General features: G+C 36.8%; 1 protein-coding gene across 1 annotated transcript in view; it reads right to left on the bottom strand.

Annotated features, from left to right (window-relative positions):
• plekhg4 (pleckstrin homology domain containing, family G (with RhoGef domain) member 4) overlaps nt 1–12,241 on the bottom strand; it is a 74,293-nt gene extending 62,052 nt beyond the window's left edge. Inside the window, exon 1 of the mRNA XM_016248344.1 lies at nt 12,231–12,241. The gene's annotated coding sequence lies outside the window, so the exon portion shown is untranslated. The remainder of the gene's footprint in view (nt 1–12,230) is intronic.
• Nucleotides 12,242–13,001: the final 760 nt, after the last annotated feature.

The following is a 13,001-nucleotide window of genomic DNA, read 5'->3' as shown; positions in this document are numbered from 1 at the left end:
GATCAACCAGGAGAAAGACAGACCATGAGGGGTAAAGTGAACATGGGGCACAAGGGGCTAGTGCCTCAGCCAAACACACAGCTGGTCTAAGCAGAATTAAGTCACCTCTTAATACACAGTTAATTCATTAATTGAACGATTAATTAATTATTTATACCTCAGAATGCTTTTTTCTTTCTTTAAAAGTCTGTATGCCTCTTTTTTGTCCATCTGCAGTTGTTGTTGTTTTTTCTACCATTACATTGCATATTTTTATTTTAAAGTAATATCCAAACTTGATGACAGAATTGTCATTTTTGAGTGAACTTCAGCTAAAGCTTCTAAACAACAAACATGTCCATAATAACACTGCATCCATGTGTATACTACAGTTAAAAAGTATAGGGTCTATAAGATTTTTTCATGTTTTTGAAATAAGTATCTCATGCTCACTAAGGCTGCATTTATTTGAAAACGGTGATATTATAAAATAATTTTACAATTTAAAATAACTAGGTTTAAGCAATTTTTCAACCAATGCCTTTCAGTGTCATCTTGGATATTGATTTTCTTAAGTAACATTGACAGGGCCCTTAAATCAATAATTTAACCATTAAAGTAGATAAAGCATTTAGGAAAATCAACAAATACAATACATTAATTCATAAATGAAAACAGATTTAATTAATATTGTTCAAATTAATTTGGTATTTATATTTCCCCTGCTGATAACAGCATGGGAAGCCCTCATACTCAAACATTTAGCTTGAGGCTGATCTGCAAGAGCACAAAGGAGATTTCTCAGATTGGTACCAACTACCAAGCTGCATGTAAACCTGAACAATGAGTTGAGGTCATACTAATTTGAACCCACATATGTGGGTCAGTGCGTTTAAGTTTTTCATCACTGGGTTAGGTTTGTCTATTTTTATAGGGGTCCAGTATAAATAGAGCCTGTGCAGTGTACGACCCATACCTCACTAAAAGTCTCTATGTCAAGCATGTGACCATTCCTCAATTAAAATATATTTACTTTTATCCTGGCATGTAAAAAACATATGTTCCTTTGGCTCTAGACCAGGGGTCTTCAACCTTTTACAGGCCAAAGATCACTTGATGGATAGAGAGATGGACCAGAGACCCCTGTAGTGTATAACTAAGTACAGCATTTTAAGCCTGGCCTATAATAGCATTGGTACAGTACCATAATTGGTGGCTGACTAAATACTTTTTTGCCCCACTGTATTTATATACTTTATGTCTTCATTGCAAAAACTTTTTTTTTTAAATATTATTAATGTACAGAGTCATATCTTATACACTTAACATTTAGCTGAACTTTAGCTTCTTCAACTTTTGGTTGAGCTTTATTTAAAACTGTATTTTTATTTAAAATTTTTATTTTATTTATTATGTATTATATATTTTATTTAACATAACAAATTTACTTCACTTGAAGATGATTTGAGAAGCTGAGGTGCAATAATAAACCTCTTACAGGTATCTGATGATGCAAATCAGTCATACTGCTGTCTGTCTGTGATTGCACTATATTATATGTATAATCGTTTTCTTAAATTCATTTTAAACCTCTTAAATCAATTTTTTTTAAATAATTTTCAAAGTTTTAAATTCCTTGTTTTATTGTTGTGATTATTGTTTTTATTTTATTTTATGTAAAGCACTTTGAATTACCATTGTGTATGAAATGTGCTATACAAATAAACTTGACTTGCCTTGCCTTGCCTTGCCATGTGTCTCTCTCACTAAAAGTTTGATGAGAGCTGGGCTCGAGGGAAGGAGATAAATACAGTAACCAAGGGGAGTCAAACGCACTCGGCAGTGGCTGGAATATGAACACTCACATTCCAGCTGCACACAGCAACAGCAGGAAGCCATGTAGGAAAGAGTCCTCAAACAACAAGATCAACTCACTGCTGTGCCAAAAACATTCAAATTAAAAATGTAATAATTTTTTCCCCTGTTCAAAATAGTTTCATTTTAATGAGATTTATTGGCATGCCAAATTTTGTACAATGTATACTGTATCTTTCTATTCATATTTCCAGTAGCATTTCCAGCTTATCTGCATACAAATACATTAGTCCAAGGGAAAAAAAGCCACCAATGACAGCCATTGTGTTTCACTATTAAGAAATTGTATGTGAAGGTTTAAAATGTGTTGTGTATATGTCTAATTTAATATCATACTATATTACAATTCCCAGATGTCTGTGGATTTTGTGCATTCTGCCTCCCTCTGTAAGACCAGTTTTGACACTGATATGTTACCTTGTAGACAGACACAAAAATGATCTCATAAAGTCCACACAGTAGCTGTATGGCAGGAAGTGTAAAACGGAGCGAGAGAGGATATTCAGCCATGGGGCAAAAAGCAGCTCTTGTATCGCACCCTTTGTTAATGGCTTATTATATGACATGGTCCTTCACCCAAGGCTGTCATCAGAAGTAATGCTTGGTTCCTGTGTTTTCGTGTGTGTGTGTGTGCAGCACACTTTATCACAGGCTACACGAACAGAGTAGAGTCTGAGGTAAAGGAACAGCTGAGCTGCTCTGCTACAGAAATTCTGCTTTGGCTTGAAGTCCAAAAATCAGTCCATGTAAAGTGAGAAGGCCTGAAGTTCCTAATTAGAGCAGTTATACCAGATGTAATTGGGTAGCCATTATTTCCAATTGAATTAAACTGAGATCAACGGGAATATATATTGATTCCCAAGCAATTGTATCAGTCGTGAGGATTTATGTCCGAAGGAAATCTCAGAAGCTGATACCTCTTTAAAGCAGGTTTCACAAACACACACACAACATCCAGAGTGTGGCCAGGGGAAGGACTACATCTACAGGCCAGAGTGAGCGTATGCTTGATGACCGTTCTTTGATGGAGAGGTCAGATAACATAATGACTGATCTGCATTATAGCTCTTAAACAACAACAAAAAAGGAAGAAACAGATGGGGACAAATGCTCACTCCAGCTGTTTTCTTACCTTTAATGGTAAAGAAGGCCTTAAATGAGGAAGACTACAAACATCTCCAGACATACCAGAGATAGGAATCAGTGTGTATGTGTTGAAGTAACAGCACAACAGGCCCAGGCCTCAGGCAGCCAGCAAATGAGGAATAAACTGTGGAGCTGGAGGTTAATGGTGCAACACATAAACACCTAGAACCCTAAAGTACTGTACTTACAAACTAAATATTTCACCCTCTCATCTGTTTGTTGATGTAAGTTGCAAATCTCCAACGTCAAGTTTTATGAACCAACACATGGATTTTACTCACTACATACACTTTAAATACAAACCAGTAAGGATCAAAAACTGATATTTTTTTTTAGCTCTGTATTGGTATAATTTAGACTATGTTTATTGTAATGGCTTCTCTGAACTAAAGTATGCCTAAAAAATAAAAAGTCACTCAGTGACTCAAAATAAACCACGTTTAAGATCATTTTACACACGAAAAAATAAATAAAATCAGTCACTAGCTAATTTGGAATAGCATGCTCTCCATACTACTCTTACTATTTTTTGCCATATATTTCTATGATAGTGTCTTATAATAGTATCCTTGTATGATATTGTGTTATTCTGAATCCAGACAAATCTTTGCAATTCCATTGATACACCATTTATTCCGTTTGAAATCTTTTGGTGCAAGTTGTATTTAAACGTTAAAAGTCAAAGATCACAGCCAAACTGGATATTTAGGAAAATGAATATGAAATTTCCTGGTGAAAACATGACATTACTTGCACTTTTTCAATGACTTCTTACCGGAATTGTTTGCTTCCACATACAGATACTCTCAAAAACACATTCACAAGCACAGACGATGGAAAAACAAGACCGTCTGTCCTGATTAAGTGATTAAACATGAAAAGGGATGCAGTTTGATTGGAATGACTGACTAATGCACTGCTGATACCAGTTAAACTGAAGCCCTCTGCTTTCTGACAGGCTCAAGGGACTAAGAAACTGGTTTATTTTTACATTTATTAGATTACACAGTTTATATAAAGAGGACAAGAGAATAATCGCAAGAGAAGAGAGAGAGAGAGAGAGAATAACAAATCAAGAACAGGACATGTTTTTTCCATTATATGATATGAATGGATAAACAGCAGTAATACAGATATGACCTTAAATTATAAGAAGAAAAGGCAAACTATCGCAGAGACTGCTGAAATAAACCCTCATGTGATCCTATAATAATTCCATCTATTTGCACCAACATTTGTCGCAGGAGGTGAACATTACCAACCAAAACCAACAGAGATACAGAGAGGCATAATAGCCAATCTGAGCTTCACCCATATCAGCAATGAAAACAACGATTAAACAGATGAATGACAGAACACACATGTGAGGTTTACTGAATGAATATGCCATGTGTTTCCATGTGCTGAAAAAAGCTGAGCGAGAGAGTCTGCTTTCCTTCTAAAAAACAAAATGTGTGAGAAGAACCATCACAGATCTCAAACACATATCTATAAATCCAGGCATGTGCACTTTGTTGTAAGTAGCTAGTAAGACTGATCCAAGAATGGCGAAAGAGGTGACTACAGCAATTCTGACAGAGAGAGAGAGAAAGAGAGAAAGTGTTTTTTTTCTCAGAGAGGGAATTTGTGGCATTAAATTCATGGCCATTGCGACAGATGGACAGAAAGAAAGCTACATAAACCTACCCACAATCTATATCAGCAAAGCTAACATCTCTAAATAAAACACCTACCAAGCTACCACCTTAGAATTACTTTAGAATGTGAAAGATTTGTGCTGAATCACAAGAGATTCTATATGAACATTCAGTTCAATGGCAATTTTTTTTAACCCTTAAATGCATACCTTGGGTCTTTAGCGATCATTCTCTACCCTCTCCCTCCTTCATTTTTTAAAGTTAGACATCAACTTTCTTAGTATTCCTCAATCTATTCATTATAAACAATATAAAAAGAAAAAAAAGTACAATATAAAAGAATGCCTGTTTTCTAATGAATTTTTTGTAAGAAGTGTATAGGGTCGCTGTAGACCCGAGGTATGTAAATCATGTGTAAGTATTTTTTCCTGCACTACTATATTTACATCCGATGATTCAATTTGTGCAATACATCTTTTTTCCTCAAGGCGGCACTGTTTGATACACAATGATGACGTGATGTTTCACTCATAATTACCGCAGGCATAAAACAAACTAATATTATCAGCAAAAATGTTACTGGTTTGATTGGCTTTACTGCAGCGCAATTACTATACGCAATGAAATATAAATGTCACTGCCATTTGATGATGGATGTGGTGAATAAGCTGCCAGTGATCAAAATATTGAATATGAAGTCATTTAAAATGATAGTTTTGAGAATATGGTTGAGATCAGGAATATGAGCCCGATGCTGGATGTACTGTGGAAGTGCGCTCTGACGACGACAGCGATGGTAAAATCATCTGCTCAAATTGAACCATTTTAAGTTTCAAAAGGAAACGAAATATGCTTTATTTTATTCTTCTGTAACTGTTCTTAAAATATCAAGATAATGTTTTACTATTGCAGTAGTTAGAGGTCCATCCGTGCTGGATATATAGGTCCGGGTCGCTAAAGACCCGCATATGTAATAATGATTGGCGAAACATTCATGCATTTAAGGGTTAATTGTAGGGGTAGCCTCAAAATTGTATCACGATATTTCAAGAATATCTGCGATAACGATATTTATGACGATATAGAAAAAAAAACATGGAACAATGTTTTATTGGTGATTGCAGCTGGCAGGCAGCAGCATTTATTAGTGCTAGGGCTGCACGATAAAGCGTTAGATAAATCACAGAGCCGTTGTTCACTGACGAGCTGCGCAAAACCACGTTCATATTCGCGCGATTTTTTGCGCAGCTCGTCAGTGAACAAACGGCTCGGTGTAGTAAATGCTGCTCAATGTGAAAGCACGCACGTGATGGAGATTTACAGCTGATTACAGAACCGGCTTTACTGATAAGATGCGCGTTAAACAATCGCATGCAATTTATCGTGCAGCCCTAATTAGTGCAAACAAAATGAAGGGCATTTTCCATCCTTTTCCAATGAGCTACTGTCATCGATGACAGACGACCTAATTTTAGTTTAAAGTTTAAATCTATTGTTATAAGGTGGCAGCAGCAGCTGTGTGTTTGACTTGACGCAGACCGATCGGTGTATGACGACAAAATACTGCAAGAGTGACTTACCCCTTATTTACACTGCACGCGTCTGCCTATTTTTGACGGTAAGACAGTCCCTCCAGGATTTCGCGGGACTTTTTTCAGATTTTTGCAGCCTAAAATGACTGATTTTGCTGTGGCTTTTCTCAAAATTTGTGGTGATATTTGCGGCATTTCTTATTGTTTTGCAGTGAAAATATACCACAGACAACATTCTTCTAACATTGCTATGACTTTTCTGACTTCGAGAACCATTGTAGGGCTCCAGACTAACATTTGAGGACACCAGCACCAGTGCCATTACGTTCTACAGAAGGTGGCACCAGCACCTGACAGTAAAGCACTCACCCTAATCGCACATGTACATCTCAGAGATGTCTATTTGATGTCTGCATTTACATATGCAAGATGTATTTTTTAGAGCGTTTGCTCATCTGCGATACGTCTCTAAGACGTTTCCTGTCAGATGTCAAATCGACATTTATTAGAATGCATGTAAAACTGCTTCGGAGACATTTATCAGATTACACAGCAGGTGTTTCCCAGATCTTTAGCAGACGTCTTATAGATGTACCTGTGCTGTCTGGGTAGTTGAGATGCAGATAAAATTCACTTTTATGACTTATTCATAATGTCTAAATATAATTTAATAAATACAAAAAAATTCAATTATGGAGTGGAAATGGCTAATAAGCCTATAAGTACTTCTCTGCAGCCTTTCTACTAGTGGTAATTTAATGTATTTTTTATTTTTAAATAAGTGTTTGCTTTCCTACATTATGAAACTTTTAGTTTTATAAATGGGGGCAACCTATGAAGGATGAACAAATAATGTAATCACATTAAAAATAACTTTCAAATTCGGTAATACTTAAAGCTTTGAAGTGCTGGGTAAAATTGTGTGAAGCATTTAAAAACATTGGAAAACATTAGACTATTTCTGCCACAAGTTGTTCCTGTAGTTTTACTATGTTAAATCCATGGTGAATGGTGGTGATTTGTGTTTATTGAACAATGTTTTTCCTGGTTTCCACATCAGTGGCGTTTGTTCTGATATCTGTAGCTTTAACAGAATTCAGCGCCGAATCTGAATGCTTCTCACAAGATTTCACAGAGATGTTATTGAGTCTGCGGCGAATTCGACTGCTTTCTTCACTTTATCTCCCAGCACTGTGTATAACGTGTCGCGTGATCGAGATCAGCCCGCGGCTCTGGCCCGAGCAAATAAACAGCCGTAGCCCAAACGAGTAGCGCGGATTCGTTCCGCTTTTGGTTCATTTGTTCAATGTAGCTCTTGTAAATTGGTCATGATGAGAACGCAAGGCTGTTCATTCCATTTTTGGAACTGAGAAACAACCTTTCTTTGACTGAATAAGCATTGCGATGACGTCACGGGATAAACAAAGAAAACAAACGCCCAAAATCTGCGGAAAATCTGCAGCAACTACGAAAATTTGCAAGCTCTTGCGAAAATTGCGGAATTTGCTTGAAATTGCGATAAATTCAGCGATCGCAGAATCGCAAAATCCTGGAGGGACTGGTAAGAGTGTGCACTCAAATATGCTCTAGAACCGCTCTCGCGATACTTTTATGTCATACACCGATCAGTCTGCGCAGCTCTGCTTCAAGTCGAACACACCTATTGGGTTTGTGGTGTTGTTGTTGTGCGCACTAGGGAACGTATATCCACTATACGTCATCATGTCGCTATATCATTGATATCGCGCTATGACACTTTTTTATCATGTAAAAATTTATACCGGTATTATCGTGGACCGTATGATATGGCAAACCCCTAGTTAACTGGGATCTTTATTCACTCAAATCCAGTATCTCAAATATCAAGGTCAACAGAAGGACAGGGACTACCACCCACCACAAACACATATGTATTTTTACTCAAAAGTATAAAATCTTGCAATTGGAAAAGATTTCACACAAACATTTATTCTTCAGCATAAGCATAAAGGTGCGCTTTTTTAGTCCATTGTGAGAGAGGATTTCCTCCAGATAAAACCATGACTGACTGATGGCATTACACCTGTCTTAAATATTGACTTTAGCTCTGTAAATCACTGCCGCTCCGTGCGCCTGTCAGCAACAGCCTCAACAAAGACAAGATTAAAAATGTGCCATCATAATCATTCCACCAAAATCACATTCTGATGTCATATCAAAAGCAATCTGATGCTTTAGTATTTTCTACTTGTTGAATTTACTTAATTAAAATGGAACACAATTCTGAAATATGGAATGAAATGGAACACATATTTTGTCAGCTTCATTTCAATGTGTGGCATTAACAAGTGAAAGACGACAGGAGAAAACAATAACCCTTTCCTAGAGAATATTTGTGTGTCTCTAGAGGAGACTGTGCTTGTATTAAGTGTAGTATCTTTTAAATAACTAGGCCTACTTACCAAATCTCCTTACATCAGAGTAGTTCATCTTCAGTTCTATAAACTTTAATCTATTTGTGCACTAAGTGTCTATTGAATAGATGGTTAACCACAGCTAGACGTGCTTTTGTGGACATAATCACAAGTAATCCTCACTGAAAATAATAAGTCCACACGTGCTCTCAAGTGCACCTGTATTCTGAATAGTTAAATAAAACCAGAGCATAAATCTAATAAAGCACAATGCTTCTTTGAGTTAAGCTGAGGTAAGGTAAAATCAACAAATTATGTGAGATGTCATTAGGTGCTCTGCAGGTTACCTATTGAGTAAACATCTGCGTTTTTATGTATGACATGAGTAAACACACCCTCAACACAGTTTAAATGATTCTGGGACACACGTGAGAGGTTTGTGGTTTAAATGAAACCTTTTGTGAAGGTAGTGAACTGAAGTGTTCATTATACAGATTGCTGAGGAACAACACACACAGGCTGAACAAGTCAGTGCTCTTTTTAAGCTGAAAAAAGCTATGACAGTAACAAATATTTCATGTTGCAAATAAATAACTAAATGCTCTTATCAAACTGCTGTAGGCAATATAAAAATAGACATGCACAATAATAATAACTAAAAAAAAACGAAATAAATGTATGAAATGTATGAATTCGTACATACTGGGTTATAATTTGTGCATGCAAATTCACTGACACCAAAGCATGTAAAATGTGTGTAAAATACTGTAGAAGGAGATTATTAGTACACATCAGTGTTTCAGAGAGTTCAGCCATAAGCCATTAAGTAAGACTCACCAACATCATTAACCCCTAACCTCAGCTTCAACACACTGAGGATAAATTATCCATAGCCTTCAAAGAAAATGAGTTTCCTTCAAAAATAGCAATGATAACCCTCCAGCATATTTATTTACAATGTCTGTTAGAATGATGGGCCTAGATGGGATGCAGGCCACTGTGGGATGGAATGCCACAGTGATGGTGACCAACATACTTCACTGATATCACATACAACCACAGCATACAAAATGCACCCCAAATTACTTTACTTTTTTACACACAACGTTAAGCAATCTGTTTTTTACTTGTAAATCTGTAAATCAGATAAGAATCTGTAGTTGTAGTTGAATTAAGCAAGAATTAATGTGATTTAAGGATAGAAACTCACTAACAGGTGGAGCCCTAATGACTCACCTGTGACTAATCAGAAGGGTGCGTCTGTATGCTGCTTTACCGTGTGTGTATTCCTACACTGAGTCTCATTCATCTTTATATCCCGAAAATAAATTCAGGCAAAAGCAAGGACCTTGATCTACTAAATATGGGGTCACTGATGACTCAATTTCCTGCAACATGACTACTGGGCAGTGCACTGATTAATAAGCTAACTGATTGAAACACATAGAATGGCACACCCCTACACTCGGAGTGTCCTGCTCTGTCTCCATTTTCCATCAGCCAAAATGGGAACTCTCCTTTGACATCCTTAATCTGACACCTTGCTAGGATTGCCTCCAATGGCTAGTCTACAGTAGTCAACATTTAAAGTGGATCAAAAAAGTTCACATTGTCTTCCTAAGACAAGAACGCATTTTTGGTTTTAGGACAACTTTGATCAAAGGTTTTGATCCACTTCAAATGTTGACTACTGTATTTCCCCTAGACCACTGGCTCTCAAACTTTTTGAACGAAATAATATATATTTTTTAAAATGATGTTAAGAAAAATATATATTTTTCACTCACAATTTCTACCTGATTAAATATTTTAGAGCTTGGCATGGAGCATTAAGCTTTTATTAATTTACATGGCTTTTCTAGGTCTAGCAATCTTTAATTAATCAAAATTAGGATTTCCAAAACCATGGGAACCCTGGTTCTTTAAAGAAAAAACAAAACAAAAAATAAATATCTTGATTTTTAGTTTTTTTAGCTCATTTTATTACTTGTTTTGTCTTAATTTAAATAATTTTAAGCAATCTTGAGGATGTTTTCTGAAGTGCCCTAGCGGGCCTCGGCCAAATTCACTGACACCAAAGCATGTAAAATGTGTGTAAAATACTGTAGAAGGAGATTATTAGTACACATCAGTGTTTCAGAGAGTTCAGCCATAAGCCATTAAGTAAGACTCACCAACATCATTAACCCCTAACCTCAGCTTCAACACACTGAGGATAAATTATCCATAGCCTTCAAAGAAAATGAGTTTCCTTCAAAAATAGCAATGATAACCCTCCAGCATATTTATTTACAATGTCTGTTAGAATGATGGGCCTAGATGGGATGCAGGCCACTGTGGGATGGAATGCCACAGTGATGGTGACCAACATACTTCACTGATATCACATACAACCACAGCATACAAAAAATGCACCCCAAATTACTTTACTTTTTTACACACAACGTTAAGCAATCTGTTTTTTACTTGTAAATCTGTAAATCAGATAAGAATCTGTAGTTGTAGTTGAATTAAGCAAGAATTAATGTGATTTAAGGATAGAAACTCACTAACAGGTGGAGCCCTAATGACTCACCTGTGACTAATCAGAAGGGTGCGTCTGTATGCTGCTTTACCGTGTGTGTATTCCTACACTGAGTCTCATTCATCTTTATATCCCGAAAATAAATTCAGGCAAAAGCAAGGACCTTGATCTACTAAATATGGGGTCACTGATGACTCAATTTCCTGCAACATGACTACTGGGCAGTGCACTGATTAATAAGCTAACTGATTGAAACACATAGAATGGCACACCCCTACACTCGGAGTGTCCTGCTCTGTCTCCATTTTCCATCAGCCAAAATGGGAACTCTCCTTTGACATCCTTAATCTGACACCTTGCTAGGATTGCCTCCAATGGCTAGTCTACAGTAGTCAACATTTAAAGTGGATCAAAAAAGTTCACATTGTCTTCCTAAGACAAGAACGCATTTTTGGTTTTAGGACAACTTTGATCAAAGGTTTTGATCCACTTCAAATGTTGACTACTGTATTTCCCCTAGACCACTGGCTCTCAAACTTTTTGAACGAAATAATATATATTTTTTAAAATGATGTTAAGAAAAATATATATTTTTCACTCACAATTTCTACCTGATTAAATATTTTAGAGCTTGGCATGGAGCATTAAGCTTTTATTAATTTACATGGCTTTTCTAGGTCTAGCAATCTTTAATTAATCAAAATTAGGATTTCCAAAACCATGGGAACCCTGGTTCTTTAAAGAAAAAACAAAACAAAAAATAAAGAGATAAATAAATATCTTGATTTTTAGTTGTTTTAGCTCATTTTATTACTTGTTTTGTCTTAATTTAAATAATTTTAAGCAATCTTGAGGATGTTTTCTGAAGTGCCCTAAGTGCCTCGGCCCTCTGGTTCAGAACCATAAAGGATTCATGTTATATTATCCCAGCAGGCCTCTCACACCATATAAATGATTTACAGACATTATTTTTTGACGAATGAGAGGATAAATACAGATTATGGTGATTAAATGAAACACACATACACCAATGTCTAAATTATTCAACCTAATGAACCTAATGACTAACAGAAAACATGTTTTGACTTCTCTTAACCACCGGCTGACACGGATGAAGAGAAGGAGACTATTGGCGCTTTTCCACTGCGTGGTACGTCTCGGCTCGGTACGGTTCAGTACGGCACGGCACGGCACGGTTCGGCTCGGCATGGTTTGCGTTTCCACTGCAGTTCAGTACCGCTTTAGAGTGGGCGGGATTATTCACATGTCGTTATAATAGTTGTGCTGCCTCTACTACCACGACTCCTAAAATAAACTTTTTCATTCCGCGTATCCCCATCAATCTCTCGCTGGATCCGCTCCTCTGCTATCAACGAGAGGAACGTCTGTTCTTCCACATCAGACAACAAAACTTTTAGGTTGTTAAAAAAAGGTACGCTCGTTCAAAACGGTTGCGTTCGATCATTCGCTGGCTGTGTTTGTGTCGCAAGTTCAGTGACGCAGGTAGTGACGATTCTCTCCGGCCAATCCGTGATCAGCAGAGTTTACACGTCAAGTTTTCACACGGTTCACTTGGAACCCCAACCGAGGTGGTACTAAAAAAAGTACCAGGTACCAGGTACTGTACCCAGGAAAAGCGCCGTAAGTAACATGTGCTGAGAGTCTCAGTGTTACATCAGAGCGGGATTGAGCAGGTCCACCCAAGCCCAACTGAGCTTTAAATATATGTGGATTTAGTCACTAAATTCGGTGCTATTATCTTGGCCCGGTTTTCTCTTCATCTCTACCCACTTTCATCGTTTAGTTTCTTCTATCTTTATTTTGTTATCTGAAACATTATTATTTGGGCAGAAAAATGGATACAGACAGATCCTTTGGTGGTTCACTAAATGAAAATGAGACAACAGGAAACAAC

The sequence above is a fragment of the Sinocyclocheilus grahami genome, unplaced genomic scaffold, assembly GCF_001515645.1.
Source record: "Sinocyclocheilus grahami isolate Dianchi unplaced genomic scaffold, SAMN03320097.WGS_v1.1 scaffold876.1, whole genome shotgun sequence".
NCBI classification, from domain to species: Eukaryota; Metazoa; Chordata; class Actinopteri; order Cypriniformes; family Cyprinidae; genus Sinocyclocheilus; species Sinocyclocheilus grahami.
This window is presented reverse-complemented; position numbering and strand designations above follow the sequence as displayed.